Source organism: Gordionus sp. m RMFG-2023, chromosome 1 (assembly GCF_954871325.1).
Source record: "Gordionus sp. m RMFG-2023 chromosome 1, tfGorSpeb1-WG-v2, whole genome shotgun sequence".
Taxonomy (NCBI): domain Eukaryota; kingdom Metazoa; phylum Nematomorpha; class Gordioida; order Chordodea; family Parachordodidae; genus Gordionus; species Gordionus sp. m RMFG-2023.
The window spans coordinates 30,948,830-30,964,111 of NC_088775.1; positions in this window are offsets into that span (position 1 = coordinate 30,948,830).

Below are 15,282 nucleotides of genomic sequence, written 5' to 3' on the forward strand. Positions count from 1 at the left end.
CCAATTTGAAGCCGAAATCTGATTGTTTCTTATGGAAGTTACCACTTTCCACATATTTTAGCTATTAAATATGCCGCTTTTACTTTTGAAAATTATTATATCACTTAAAATATTTTGATTATCACCACCTTGTAAAATACCTAATTCTTGTATCATATTACATGCTTCATCAAATTCAGTACTAGTAAGATGCTCCCCTAGACATTGGGGGTCCAATAAATAAGCAGAATTGTGACTCACAATAGTGTTGCGTAATCGGCTAAAAACTACGCCTAAGCCTAATTAGGCTAAACCTATGCTAAGAGCCTAATTAGGCTAAGCCTATAAATCGGCTAAGAGCCTAATTAGGCTAAGCCTATAAATCGGCTAAAAGCCTAATTAGGCTAAGCCTATAAATCGGCTAAGAGCCTAATTAGGCTAAGCCTATAAATCGGCTAAGAGCCTATTTAGGCTAAGCCTAAAAACCGGCTAAGCCTATTAGGTTAGCCTAAAAATCGGCTAAGCCTAATTAGCAAAGTTGTTAAAGGATCTAGATTACAAGTATCTAGATCCAGTATCTAGATATAAAAATGTGGTATCTGTATCTGTATCTAGATAGATTTTTGATTAAAATAGCTGTATCTAGATATTTTAGACAATGTATCTGTATCTAGATCCATTTGAAAAGTATCTTTTAACAACTCTGCTAATTAGGTTAAGCCTAAAAATCGGCTAAGCCTAAAAATCGTCTAACTAAGCCTATATAAATCGGCTAAAATTAAATTAGTCAAAATTCTGCATCGATGCTTAGTATTAATTATTATTTACAGAGGACCATTCTCTACTCTTCTCCATTTCAGAAGGTGGTGGATACGAATTTCTTGAAGCCTTCCCATCCCGAAACCTTGACCAGCTACTAAGCAATGATGAGTTACGTCACGCCATCGGTCTTAGACTGAATTGCGATATGGTAATACCTCATAACTGTATCCTCTGTCAAACGTCGGTCAACTCCAATACACTGCAAGCGCTGTAAAGGCAGATTCATTGGGCATTCAAAATGCAATGATACCATTGCCAGGGCCTTAAAATCCGCCGGCATACCATCAACCCACGAACCTACTGGCCTTTACAATTCAGATGGTAAGCGGCCCGATTGTTAGACTATGATCCCTTGGAAGAGGGGGGAATTCCTAACTTGGGATTTCTCATGCATCGATCCTCTTGCCCCTTCCAATATAAATAGAGATGCCATACTAGATGCCGAGGCGAATAAATTAGCTAAATATTCACCAACTCTACCTGCCAATTATACATTCCTACCATTAATCGCCACAACCTTAACGTCGTTCGGCTCTCATGCCCTAGACTTCTTAAAAGAGCTAGGAAAACGGATCTCTACTAGGACCGAGGATCCCAACGAGGGATTCTACCTACGCCAACGATTAGCCATAAACATAGTAAAATACAATTATCTCAGCTTTATTTTTTCAATATCCGAAACGCCGTAATTGAACATCCTATATGCATAGTATAGACTTTGGCCATTTTGTTGCATATTATTATAATGTTAGCGCTAAATTTGTATTAATTTTATTTATATTTAATGTAAATATTTTATTATTATCAACAAATAAACATGATATGATTTAATATTTTTTATTTATATTATTATATTTTGAAATGAAAATAAATTTATTTATTTGATGTTTTTTTAATAAAAAAAATAATATGCTGCTATATTGTAAAAATGTAATATTCTTTTTAATATAATTTATTAGTGATTTTCACAATCTTCTTTGTAAATACATCTTTTATTGAGGAATTATATTAATAAACAATCTTTTCGGAGAAAACTTTTATAATTTTTTTTATCATTTTTTTAAAATTATTTATTTTTTATTAAATGAGGTGGATTTTATGAACAGGGTTGCCATGTCTCCCCCCATCAGTGGGAGTCTCCCACAATATTTTAGTTTACCCCACATACATCTCACTCCCACAAAACTCCCACAATTAGAAATCTCCCACAATTTTTTAATTTCTCCCACAATTTTTTTTTTAGCATTTTAATGTTTAATATTTAACGACTCCAAAATAAGTGCTAACTTTACTTGTGGTAGGACAAAAATGAGCAAGGCTATCACAAATGTGTTAGGACCTGAATCCAAGAGGTCAATTCTAGACGATTTGAAAGAAGGACATCCATATGCTATTTTAACAGATGCATCAAATAAGGGAAATATTAAAACATTTCCCCTGATCCTTCGCTATTTCAACTAGAATAAGGGCATTTCTATAAAACTATTGAATTTTTTTTCATCCGATAGTGAAAATTCCAACGATATAGCTAACCACATAATGGTAAATATAGCTGATTCAGGGTTATCAATGAGTTGCATGTCAGCTTTCTGCGCTGATAATGCCTCTGTTAATTTTGGCAAAAATCAAAGTGTATTTACCGAATTGAGGCAGCACAATAATGAATTAATACCAATTGGCTGTATATGCCATATACTGCATAATTCTTGCAAGAAGGCAATGAATGTACTATCTGTAGATGTCGAAGTAATTGTGATGAAATGTTTTAACGAATTTAGTTCATCAACTAAAAGAGTCACTGAATTAAAAGAATTGGTAGTGTGGTCTGATTTGGAATGGTGTGAGTTGTTGCGATATGTACCTATCAGGTGGTTATCATTAATACCTGCCATCGAGAGAATTTTAAAATTTTATGAACCCTTAAAGAAATATTTCTTAAATAAAGATTTTAAAAGCTGTCCTAAAATTTTGAAAAATTTTTTCGAGGATGAAATGTCAGAAGCATATTTGGGATTAGTTTCACATGTAGGAAATCTACTTCATGTAGTTAATATTCAGTTGCAATCAGAAGATTCTTTATTGATAAAGATTCACAAAATCATGCTACAGCTCTGTTCATCTCTACAGTTAAAAATAGATAATAAATTTTATGGCGCTATTGCTAAAAATATCATATTAAAATGTTCAAATAATACTAATTAACGTATTTTTAAATGAAGCAAATATTTTTATTAAGACAATTTAGGAATATTTACAATCAAGATTTGATTTTAATAACTCTATTTACAAGTGTATAAATATTATGACCTTGGAACAGAAACCATTATTTGATGGTTTTTGTAATTTAATAAATATATTAAAATTACCGATAGACATTGAAGCCTTGTTTGAAGAGATTGTAATTTTTTCCATTTTTTATGATTCGCCAGAATACTTAAAGTTAGATGGTCTAAAAGAAGTGGAGAAATGGGTGGAATTTTTTCGTAATAACGATAAATCCCCATGCTTGGAAAAAATTCGCAAGTATGTTTTCTCCTTACCTCATTCTAATGCCTCATCGGAGCGCATTTTTAGCCTGATGAGGACTGCCTGGAGAAAGGAGAGAAATCGAATTGCTTTAACAACATTAGAGGCCGAGTTAATGGTTAAACAAAATTATAAAATGTCATGCCAGGAATTTTATAAATATCTTAATAACGACGGTAAACGTTTAGTTCCATTATTTAAATCTCAAATAAAATATAATTAACTATAACTATTTGACTTTCTATATTTTATAAAATCTTATTTATACATTTGCATAAAATCAAATAAATTTATTTTTTACATTGTAAAATTATTATTTTGGCAAAAAAATAAAGAAGCATTACAATTTCCTCAAACATGACATCATATTAAATCTTATTAATAATTATCCGATAATAGTAATAATATTCTTACTTTAGTATTTCTGCAGCATAATTTAGTGAACCTTTATTAAATTATATTCTTCTGATTGCAACTGCATATTAACAGCATATAGTAGATTTCCTATATGTAAAATTCTTAAATATACTTCTGCCATTTATTTTTGAAATTTTTTTTGAAAATAATAGGACAGCTTTTATAATCTATTTATTTTTTAAAGGTTTGTAAAATTTTAAAATTCTACGATGGCGCGTATTAGGAGGAACCTGTCAACCAACATTATGCTGACTCAATTCTGTAAATACACTCTGGTTCTTGCCAAATTCACTAAGGAATTATCAGATCAGAAAGCTGTCATGCAATTCATTGGTAATGCCAAATCTGCCATATTTACCATTATATATGGTTAGCTATGTCTTTGGATATTTCATATCTGGAGAAAATTTTTTTAATAGTTTTATTGAAATGACATTAATTTTGTTGAAATAGGGGAGGATCAAGGGAAATGTTTTGATATCTCCTTATTAGATGCATCTGTTAGAATTGCATATGTTTGCACATCTTTCAAATCGTCAAGAATTGACCTTCTGGATTTATATCCTAAAACATTGATGATAGCCTTGCTCATTTGTGTTCTACAAAGTATACTTTTTTTATATTAGTCGTTAAATATTATGGGGAAAGATTCTACCAACATTGTGATGTTAAGTAGCTCTCTGAATGTTGTACTGCATTTGCTTAACTAAATACTGTATAACAACTTCCCCGCACTGATTATAATTATTTTTTACATTGTAAATTTAAAATTGTTTGTTTTTTTATAAAATCTTATTTATACATTAGCATAAAATATATTTTTTTATATTGTAAAATTACAATTTTTTTATAAAATTTTATCTGGTTTACATTCTTTTATATTTAAAAAAGATCGTTGGTTATTATTTTTATATAAAATTAATATATTAAAATAAATCAATATGTTATTTTAATAATAAAGATAGTTTTTAAGAAATTTTGTGTCGTACTATAATTACCTATTTTGAAAAATAGTTGCGTATTTTATTTTGGAAAATAGTTACCTATTTTATTTTGAAAAAGAGTTGGATATTTTATTTTGAAAAATAGTTGGCTATTTTATTTTGAAAAATAGTTGGCTATTTTATTTTGAAAAATAGTTGGCTATTTTATTTTGAAAATAGTTGGCTATTTTATTTTGAAAAATAGTTGGATATTTTATTTTGAAAAATAGTTGGCTATTTTATTTTAAATAATTGGCTATTTTATTTTGAAAAATAGTTGGCTATTTTATTTTGAAAAATAGTTGGCTATTTTATTTTGAAAAATAGTTGGCTATTTTATTTTGAAAAATAGTTGGCTATTTTATTTTAAATAGTTGGCTATTTTATTTTGAAAAATAGTTGGCTATTTTATTTTGAAAAATAGTTGGCTATTTTATTTTGAAAAATAGTTGGCTATTTTATTTTAAATAATTGGCTATTTTATTTTGAAAAATAGTTGGCTATTTTTTTTAAAATAATTGTCTATTTTATTTTGAAAAATAGTTGGCTATTTTATTTTGAAAAATAATTACCTATTTTATTTTGAAAAAGAGTTGGATATTTTATTTTGAAAAATAGTTGGCTATTTTATTTTGAAAAATAGTTGGCTATTTTATTTTGAAAAATAGTTGGCTATTTTATTTTGAAAAATAGTTGGCTATTTTATTTTGAAAATAGTTGGCTATTTTATTTTGAAAAATAGTTGGATATTTTATTTTGAAAAATAGTTGGCTATTTTATTTTAAATAATTGGCTATTTTATTTTGAAAAATAGTTGGCTATTTTATTTTGAAAAATAGTTGGCTATTTTATTTTGAAAAATAGTTGGCTATTTTATTTTGAAAAATAGTTGGCTATTTTATTTTAAATAGTTGGCTATTTTATTTTGAAAAATAGTTGGCTATTTTATTTTGAAAAATAGTTGGCTATTTTATTTTGAAAAATAGTTGGCTATTTTATTTTAAATAATTGGCTATTTTATTTTGAAAAATAGTTGGCTATTTTTTTTAAAATAATTGTCTATTTTATTTTGAAAAATAGTTGGCTATTTTATTTTGAAAAATAATTACCTATTTTATTTTGAAAAAGAGTTGGATATTTTATTTTGAAAAATAGTTGGCTATTTTATTTTGAAAAATAGTTGGCTATTTTATTTTGAAAAATAGTTGGCTATTTTATTTTGAAAAATAGTTGGCTATTTTATTTTGAAAAATAGTTGGCTATTTTATTTTAAATAATTGGCTATTTTATTTTGAAAAATAGTTGGCTATTTTTTTTTAAATAATTGTCTATTTTATTTTGAAAAATAGTTGGCTATTTTATTTTGAAAAATAATTGCCTATTTTATTTTGGAAAATAGATTCGATTTTATATTTATAAAAAATAATAAGCGGATAACTAAGTCAATTCTAAATCCCGGCCGAAAATTTTTTTTTAGCAATTTTCATATTTCTCCCACAATTTTTATATTACTCCCACAAAATACCGAATTTCTCCCACAATTTGAAAATTTTGACCTGGCAACCCTGTTTATGAAACTTTTTTGATGATTTTATATGATCTTTTTAAGGATAATATTTTAATGTGACAATTGTCATAATCGTTATTTTATAAGTTTTTTGAATTTTTTTGAAGAAACTATGTTAAAATAAGTATTAATAACATGTGTAAATATAAATTTAGTGAAGATGTACCAATGAAAAGTGACAATTGTCATAATCGTTATTTTTAAAGTTTTTTGTTTATTGACAAAAATATTTTAAAATAAATATTGATAACATATTTAAATAAAAATTTAGTGAAGATGTACTCTAGATAAGCGACAATTGTCATAATCGTTATTTTTAAAGTCTGATTTTTGTTGACAAAAATATGTTAAAATGAGTAATAATAACATGTTTTAATAAAAATTTAGTGAAGATGTACCATAGAAAAGTGATAATTGTCATAATCGTTATTTTTAAAATTTTAAATTTTCTTTGGTCTAAATGGGTAAAAATATAGATTGTAAAATTAAAATTGCCTGAGTATGTGCCATAGAAAAAACATATGGTAATAATAGATTCTTCCCCAAAAATAGGAGCAAATTGGCATTTTATTACATCCGTTTATCCGGTCAGAAATTAATATGCAAAATTTATATCATAATATCTAATCCTAAGTTAGAAATTATTATTTTTTGGCCAATTTTCATCAGTCAATCTTGTTTAAAATTTGGGTAAACTTTTTTTTCTATTTTAAAATCAATATCGATGCAAATTAACTATTTTCGTCAACAAAAATCAAAAGACTTTAAAAATAACGATTATGACAATTGTCGCTTATCTAGAGTACATCTTCACTAAATTTTTATTTAAACATGTTATCAATACTTATTTTAAAATATTTTTGTCAATAAAATTCAAAAAACTTTAAAAATAACGATTATGACAATTGTCACTTTTCTACGGTACATCTTCACTAAATTTTATTTACACATGTATTTAATATTTATTTTAACATATTGTCGTCAAAAATTCAAAAAACTTATAAAATAACGATTATGACAATTGTCACTTTTCTATGGTACATCTTCACTAAATTTTTATTTCAACATGTTTTTAATAGTTATTTTAGCATATTTTCTTCAAAAAAATTCAACAAACTTTAAAAATAACGATTATGACAATTGTCACTTTTCATTGGTACATCTTCACTAAATTTATATTTACACATGTTATTAATACTTATTTTATAATATTTTCGTCAAAAAAATTCAAAAAACTTTAAAAATAACGATTATGACAATTGTCACTTTTCATTGGTATATCTTCACTAAATTTTTATTTAAACATCTTATTAATACTTATTTTAACATATTTTCGTCAAAAAACTTTAAAAATAGCGATTATGACAATTGTCACTTTTCTATGGTACATCTTCACTAAATTTATATTTACACATGTTATTAATACTTATTTTAACATATTTTCGTCAAAAAAATTCAAAAAACTTTAAAATTAACGATTATGATAATTGTCACTTTTCATTGGTACATCTTCACTAAATTTATATTTACACATGTTATTAATACTTATTTTAACATATTTTCATCAAAAAAATTCAAAAAACTTATAAAATAACGATTATGACAATTGTCACATTAAAATATTATCCTTAAAAAGATCATATAAAATAACATCAAAAAAGTTTTCATAAAATCCACTTCATTTAATTAATTTTGGAAATACTTTAAATAAGAATATTAACCTATATACACTTAATCATTCGTGATAGTTAGTTGGTTCTTTTAAAGTATAAAATATTTATATTTATGACATTAATACAAAGATAGATAGTAAATAAAATTCAATATAAATAGATCAATTTTTAGTAATATAGTATCGGATCGATGAAAATTTGTTGATTGGCACAGCCCTTATTATTATATATAGGGTTTACATATTTCTTACAAATATTAAAAAAAACTTTTTAACCCTTAAATACCCTGATCAGGTATATGTGACCCCAGGCTTTCTAGAATTGATATTACATAAAAATGGTTTATTATTAGGATTTGGAATCTTCAATTGCTTCATCCAATATATATTAGAATCCATATTCCAAATTTCATATTTTTTTGTTAAGAAGCTTTTAAGTTATAAGCATTTTATGACTGATTGAAGGTTGTGAAACCGTATGTAAATATGAAATCTCATTTTTCAAATTATTTTTTAACATTTATTATGATTTTCACAGTTTCTGAAAGTAAATATAATGAAATTATTTAAAATGTAATATTATTTTTCATATATTTGAGTTGAATATGAAAAAAAAACATTAATCTCATATCCAAAGAAAGTAAAGGTTGCCATAATTAGTGTTGTTAACCCTCTATTGCGTACATCATATTTGAATACATATACCATAAAAAAAGGTATAAATTTTAATATAAATTTTTTACATTTTAATACACATGATATATAATAGATACACATATATTTTATTTATTTCTATAGTTAATTTTGTCAAAAATAAAAGACAGCTATTAATATAAAAATTCTAAAATACATAATTTACAACTTTCGAATAGTTGCATTTTTTACATTTTATAAATTATGTCATTTCTCTTGTACAAAATTTTAAGGAACAGAAAGTTAAAAATCCTATTAAAAAGGCAAAAGAAATGTTTTATATATAAATAGATTGTTATATTCATTAATAGTGTTTAAAATTTAAATTTTAAGGTAAGTATACCCAGATTCATTGTGCACACAAATGCAATATGAATTTGGGCTTTTTTTATTATTTTTTTTATATTATTAAATGTTCTTTATTTGCTATCTATAGTCAAAATGTACTGTATTCCAGAAGATAGTTCTGTCTAACCTTAGTGGTTTATCAGATGAGGAAATTCTTGATTCAAGATCAGCAGATGTTCTAGTGGAAATGCGGTATTTCAACTATTGGTACCACAACATTCTAATTTTAAATTGTGTTTTATTAATTAGTTCTGTGGTATAGAACTTCAAGTATTACTAGCCCAAAAGGGAGTATTGCTACAAGAGCTAATAGAATTTATAATTGCCAGTTTCCAACTGAAAAAGAATTCTAAAAGATGGAGCTTGGATTCACATAAGATCACTTAAATGGTATCACTGTATAGTATTCCATATACTTGATATAATGCTCATAAATCATAGTTAATGTATGGGAGAGATTTTGTAGCTTTACTGGTACCAACAAAAGAACAGATGCCATTATTAACAATTAAAATTTCAATAGCAGATACCTGTAAATGTAATAAAAATATGAACGCAGGCGTAAAAAACGAATATCAATTGACACCAAATATAAAGAAAAATCTAGCAAGGGGCCGACAAGTCTTATTACGCAGAAAGAAATAAGACATAATTTAATAACACATTGGCCAAAATATAGTAAAAAGGCGCGATGTAAAAACCCTGGGTGTAAATTGGTACGAAAGTGATCCAAATATGTGTATCATTATGTTAAACTACAAAAAACGATTGTTTAAAATTATTTCATGAAAATTAATAAAAATTTGTTCTATTACATTATTTATCAAATAATAAAATTATATATCTTTATCTTGAAATAGGTTTGAAATTGAAAAAATATGATACTTTTTATCACACACTGACATTTTTTTTACAGTTTAAAATTTTTTATTAAAAAAAATTATTTTTAGTTCATTAAGAAGATAAAAATAAGTTTTTAAAAAAATATATATCAGTTATTGATATCTTGCGTAATAGAGGGTTAAACAGCTCGATTTGAGCCGATTTTTAAAAATGGCTAAATAAATATTTTATCCAGAAAAATATTTAGAAAGTTTAAAATAAAAATCTTATCAACTTAAGAGGAAGGTGCATTATTTGTCCTAGCAGTAAAGATGATAAAACTTTATATTTTTGCTTGCTAAATAAGGATTTTTTAAAATGTTTGTAGCACATTAATGCTTTATGTTATAAATATGTTGCATGTCAAAATTTAAATATTATAATTATCCTCATTATTTTTAGCTTAATAAACTAAAATAAATATTTTATTAAAGTTTAAGGTTTGTTCTATTTTATATCCAAATTTTAAACCAAAATAATAAATATAAATGAGATATATACATTAAGAATTGGGGTCTTAAACCCCACCAGATCACTAATATTTTTTTTCACCAGAGTATTAAAGGATTAATATTTGATGCTATAATTTACATAATAATTAGCTTTTAATGTTCAAAAATGTAAAATTTATATTTAATCCAAATATTTTTGATATAATTCTATATTATTTAAATATAAAAAATAATAAATATGAAAAGAATATACTTGTGAAGATAAGAAATATGGTTATTATATTCTATTTTATTTGTTTTATTACAATTATGAACACAGCACATTTATATAAATAAAATAATAAATGATAACGATATTAAAAGGCCTGTTTTGTATGTATCTTTACATGAATTAACATATGATTTATAAGTCCATGCAGGATTAGGTTAAACTATATTTAAAAAAATTAAAAGATGGGTTAGTTTGCTATTCATTTTTAAATAAAATCAGCTAGTCCACCTTCATAAAAAAAATCTTATGATAATATTTTAGAATAAAAGCAACTATAAAATATTGGTAACTCACTGAATCACGGGGAAATTTTTAATAATTTTTTTTAATATTTTTTTTTATATGGATTTTGGTATAAATTTTTTGATGTAATAATAATTAAAAATTTCATAACTCAAAAGCAGGGGTTCGAACCGAACCGAGCCGCAAAACCGGAATGAACCGTTATGATTTTCTGAACCGTAACCTTAACCGAACCGTTATGAAGAAAATATTAAAAGAGCGAACCGAACCGTTATAAATTTTAAAAATAATTAATTTTAAATTATTAACCTAAATTTAAAATTTTAATTTTCCTTGGGGGCATTTTTTAAATTGGTGATTTCTTTTTAAATTAAATATTTCTATATTATCAACATTATATATCAAATTAAATATTTTTATATTATCAACATTATATATCAAATAATACCAGGTTTGTTGTTTTTTCTTTAATTACTTAATTTATAAGAGTTTAGACAATCTATCTGTTAATTAGATAAGATATCTTAAAATCAGACATAATTATTCTTGGCTAAATTAACAAATTTATATATAAGATATTAATAAGCTTTTAGAATAATACCTGCTAATAATTAGGAAAAAATTATATAATTCTATTATTAATAAATAACATCTAATAGAAATCAAGTACCTTTTACATTCATTTTTATATTATATGGTTTATTTTTTATCTCATTATAAAAACTTGGATCATAGAATTTAAATGACAATAAATAAAATAGTCAGCAATATTTTAATGATATAATAATTTTTTATTTATAATCATTGTTTTTTTAAATTCAGAATTCTAATATTATAAATTATTTATTATTATAATATGTTAGTTAGCATTTACCATTATCATATATGCTAAATAAAAAAATATGATTAAAGAATGGCATTTGTAATGAATATTTTTCTAAATCTGTATTTTTAAATAATAAAAATCTTCTCTTTAAATAAGTTAATTAACATTGCATTAAATTATTTTTCTACTTTTATTTATTTATTAATGTGTTTTATATTTAAATAAACTTACAGTGAATTAAAAATAGGAATTACATTTTGATGAACTAAATATAAATACTATAGTTTAACTTAAATTACCTATTCTGTCATATTATATTAACATCTAATAAAAATAAAGTACTGACCAATTTTTATATAATATTGTTTTACAATAATTTCTTATTAATTGATATATTCAAAAAAAGTTTATCTTAGTTTATATAGAATATATCAGAGTGGGTAATTTGAATTAAACTATACTAGTTATATTTAGTTTAACATCAAAATGTAATTCCTATTTTTAAATGTAAGTCTATTTAATATAAAACACAAATAAATAAAAGTATAAAATAATTTAATGCAATGTTAGTTAACTTATTTAAACTGAAGATTTATAGTAAGATTTTTATTATTTAAAAATACAGATTTAGAAAAATATTTATTACAAATGCCATTCTTTAATCATATTTTTTTTTATTTTGCATATATGATAATGGTAAATGCTAACTAACATATTATTTTAATAATAAATATTAGAATTCTGAATTTAAAAAAAATATGATTTTTATAAATAAAAAATTATTATATCATTAAAATATTTATTGCTGACTATTTTATTTATTGTCATTTAAATTCTATAATCCAAGTTATTTAAAAAAATAAAAATGAAGGTAAAATTGTTTCTATTAAGCTTTTTTATTTATTCTATTTATATAATAAAAGATTTTCATCTATCATCATATAGCTTTTTAGTTATCTATTAAATAGTTCGGGAAAAGTCAAATCCTGTGCGTTCCTATTTTAAATTAGATATCATAAAAAATCAATCTATTTGTAAAATAGAAGATTGTGGTAAGGTCTTAACTGGGGACCATGCTGCAAATCTTGAACGATATATAGAAAGATTCCACAATAGGGAATTCAAATTATTAAGAAAAAAGAAAGAAAATTTGACTATTAAAAAAATTCAAATAACGAAAACTGCAAACCAGTATAATACAATCCAAGATGCTTTTAAGTCCAACACTACTACAATACAAATCAATATAAATAAAGAAACTTTAATCCGCTCCTGCACCGAGCTAATAACAGTTCACGGTAGGCCAAAAAAAAATAAATTGACGACAAAGCATTTCGAAATATTATAGATCCAATAATTATAGGATTGGGTGGAAATTTAACTATCAATTCGGAAAATATACGCAATAATATTTAAAAAATGGCGTTAGATTTTTCGGAAAATATAAAAAAGGAAGTATATCAAAAACTTATTTCGTTAAAATTAGATATAGCAACTAGATAAGATAGGTTCATATTGGGGATCAATATTCAATTTATAAATAACGGAAAAATAAAATTAAGGACTCTATGCATGAAAGTGATTAAAGAACGACACACATCAGAATATCTTAAAAAAATTATTCTAGATGTTCTAAAAGAATATGAAATAAAAATTGAGCAGATTTACACAATAAACACCGATAATGCAGCAAATATGATTAAGTTAATTAAACTATTAATACTACACGATGAAGAAGATGATGACCTTAACGATTATTTAATTAATGATGATTTAAATAATAATGATATAGATAATGATGATTTAAATAATAATGATATAATTCATGATGAAAATAAAGAACCTCTTAATATTGAAAATATTAATCTTGCATCAAATGCCAGATCCATATTAATAGGTATTAGATGTGCTTCACATACATTTCAATTAGCAATTAATGATTGCAATAAAAATTCAAATGAAATTGTCATTATAAATAAGGCAAGAAACCAAAAAAATAAGAAATCAGACAACAATGGCTATTCTCTCAAAATTAAATTTGAAAAAACCACTAATAGATTGTTGCACAAGATGGAACTCTATCTATTTAATGTTGGATTGATTACTAGAGTTAAAAAGCTTTTGCCACGAAAAATGTTTATCAGAGAATGAATGGAAAATAATTAGTGACATATTAAAAGCTTTATATCCAGCTTATGTATTGACAAAATATTTACAAAGGAACAATTGACAATGGGCGATTTTTATGCTGCGTGGATCAAATGTCGCAAACGAGTAAAGTAGACACTCCATTTGCCAGACTTTTAGTTTCTACGATGAAAGCATGAGAAATAAATTTCAAAAATGAAGTTTTTTGCTCTGCTATTTATCTCGACCCTAGATATAATGTATTTTTAACTTTTGAAGAAAGAGAGATCGCCAGAAAACATCTTTGTAAAACTTGGAACTTGATACAAAATCTAAATAATCAGAATATTGAAATTCTAAATACTATGCCTATGTGTTCGTATTCGAAGGATAATTTAGATGATGATTTTGAAGATTTATTAAAGTCGCATGAAAGTTTAATAAAAATAATTCTCCGCATCGAAAATTATAATAAATGTATAGAAATAGAATATATAATTCGGTCATTTGATAATATAGAGAGATTCGAAAAAGATACTAATCTTTTGAATTATTGGGAAAATGTAAAGAATAGTATGCCAGAACTTTATAAGTTAGCTATAACTGTGCTAGCAGTTCCAGCTACGCAGGTCTCCGTAGAAAGAGCATTTTCAAACCTTAAGTTTATACTCTTGCGCAGAGAACTAAATTAAATCCTGAAATATTAGAAAATATTTTAGTTATCCGTTCGAATTCTCTTTTTAAACCTAAATAGTATAGTATACATATTATTTTATTCATTATTGTATTTACTCATGTTTGTTTTTATCTTATTTATTTATGAAATAAAAAATAATAATTTGTCTAATTTATATTACCTAAATTTAATAAAAATATCTATTAGATTATCATGGATAAATTAAATAAGAAATTATAAACTAAAAAGATTTTTCTCTAAAATTAATATATACATAGTTAATGATTAATTTTTTTTTAAATTAAATTTATAAAAACCGGAACAAACCGAAAAGAACCGTTATAAATTATAAACCGAACCGATATGATTTTTTTTTAAAAAACCGAAATGGAACAAAACCTTTATAAAATTTTAAACTAAAAACCGGAACGAACTGAACCGTTATACTAAACGGTTCGAAACCCTGCTCAAAAGTTTTAAGAATTTTGTATACCTTTTTGGTTCGATTGGCGTAGTTTTAGGTTATTTTTTTTATTAAAAAATAATAAATAAATGATCGCCTGGATTTTGGTAGAAATTTTTTAATGGAAGGGGTAAATTAAATATTGATAAAAAATTAAGTATTTTTCCAAGATATAACAATCTAAATGAAAATGGATATGATTTACTCTGTCAATCATAGCAAAAACTTTATAGACCCTAATGATATATCAACCCACACTCAACGTATTGCGTTTATGGAGGGATCTTAAGACAAGCATCCCCAGAAATGGAAGAAAATCTTCCTCTCATTTATAT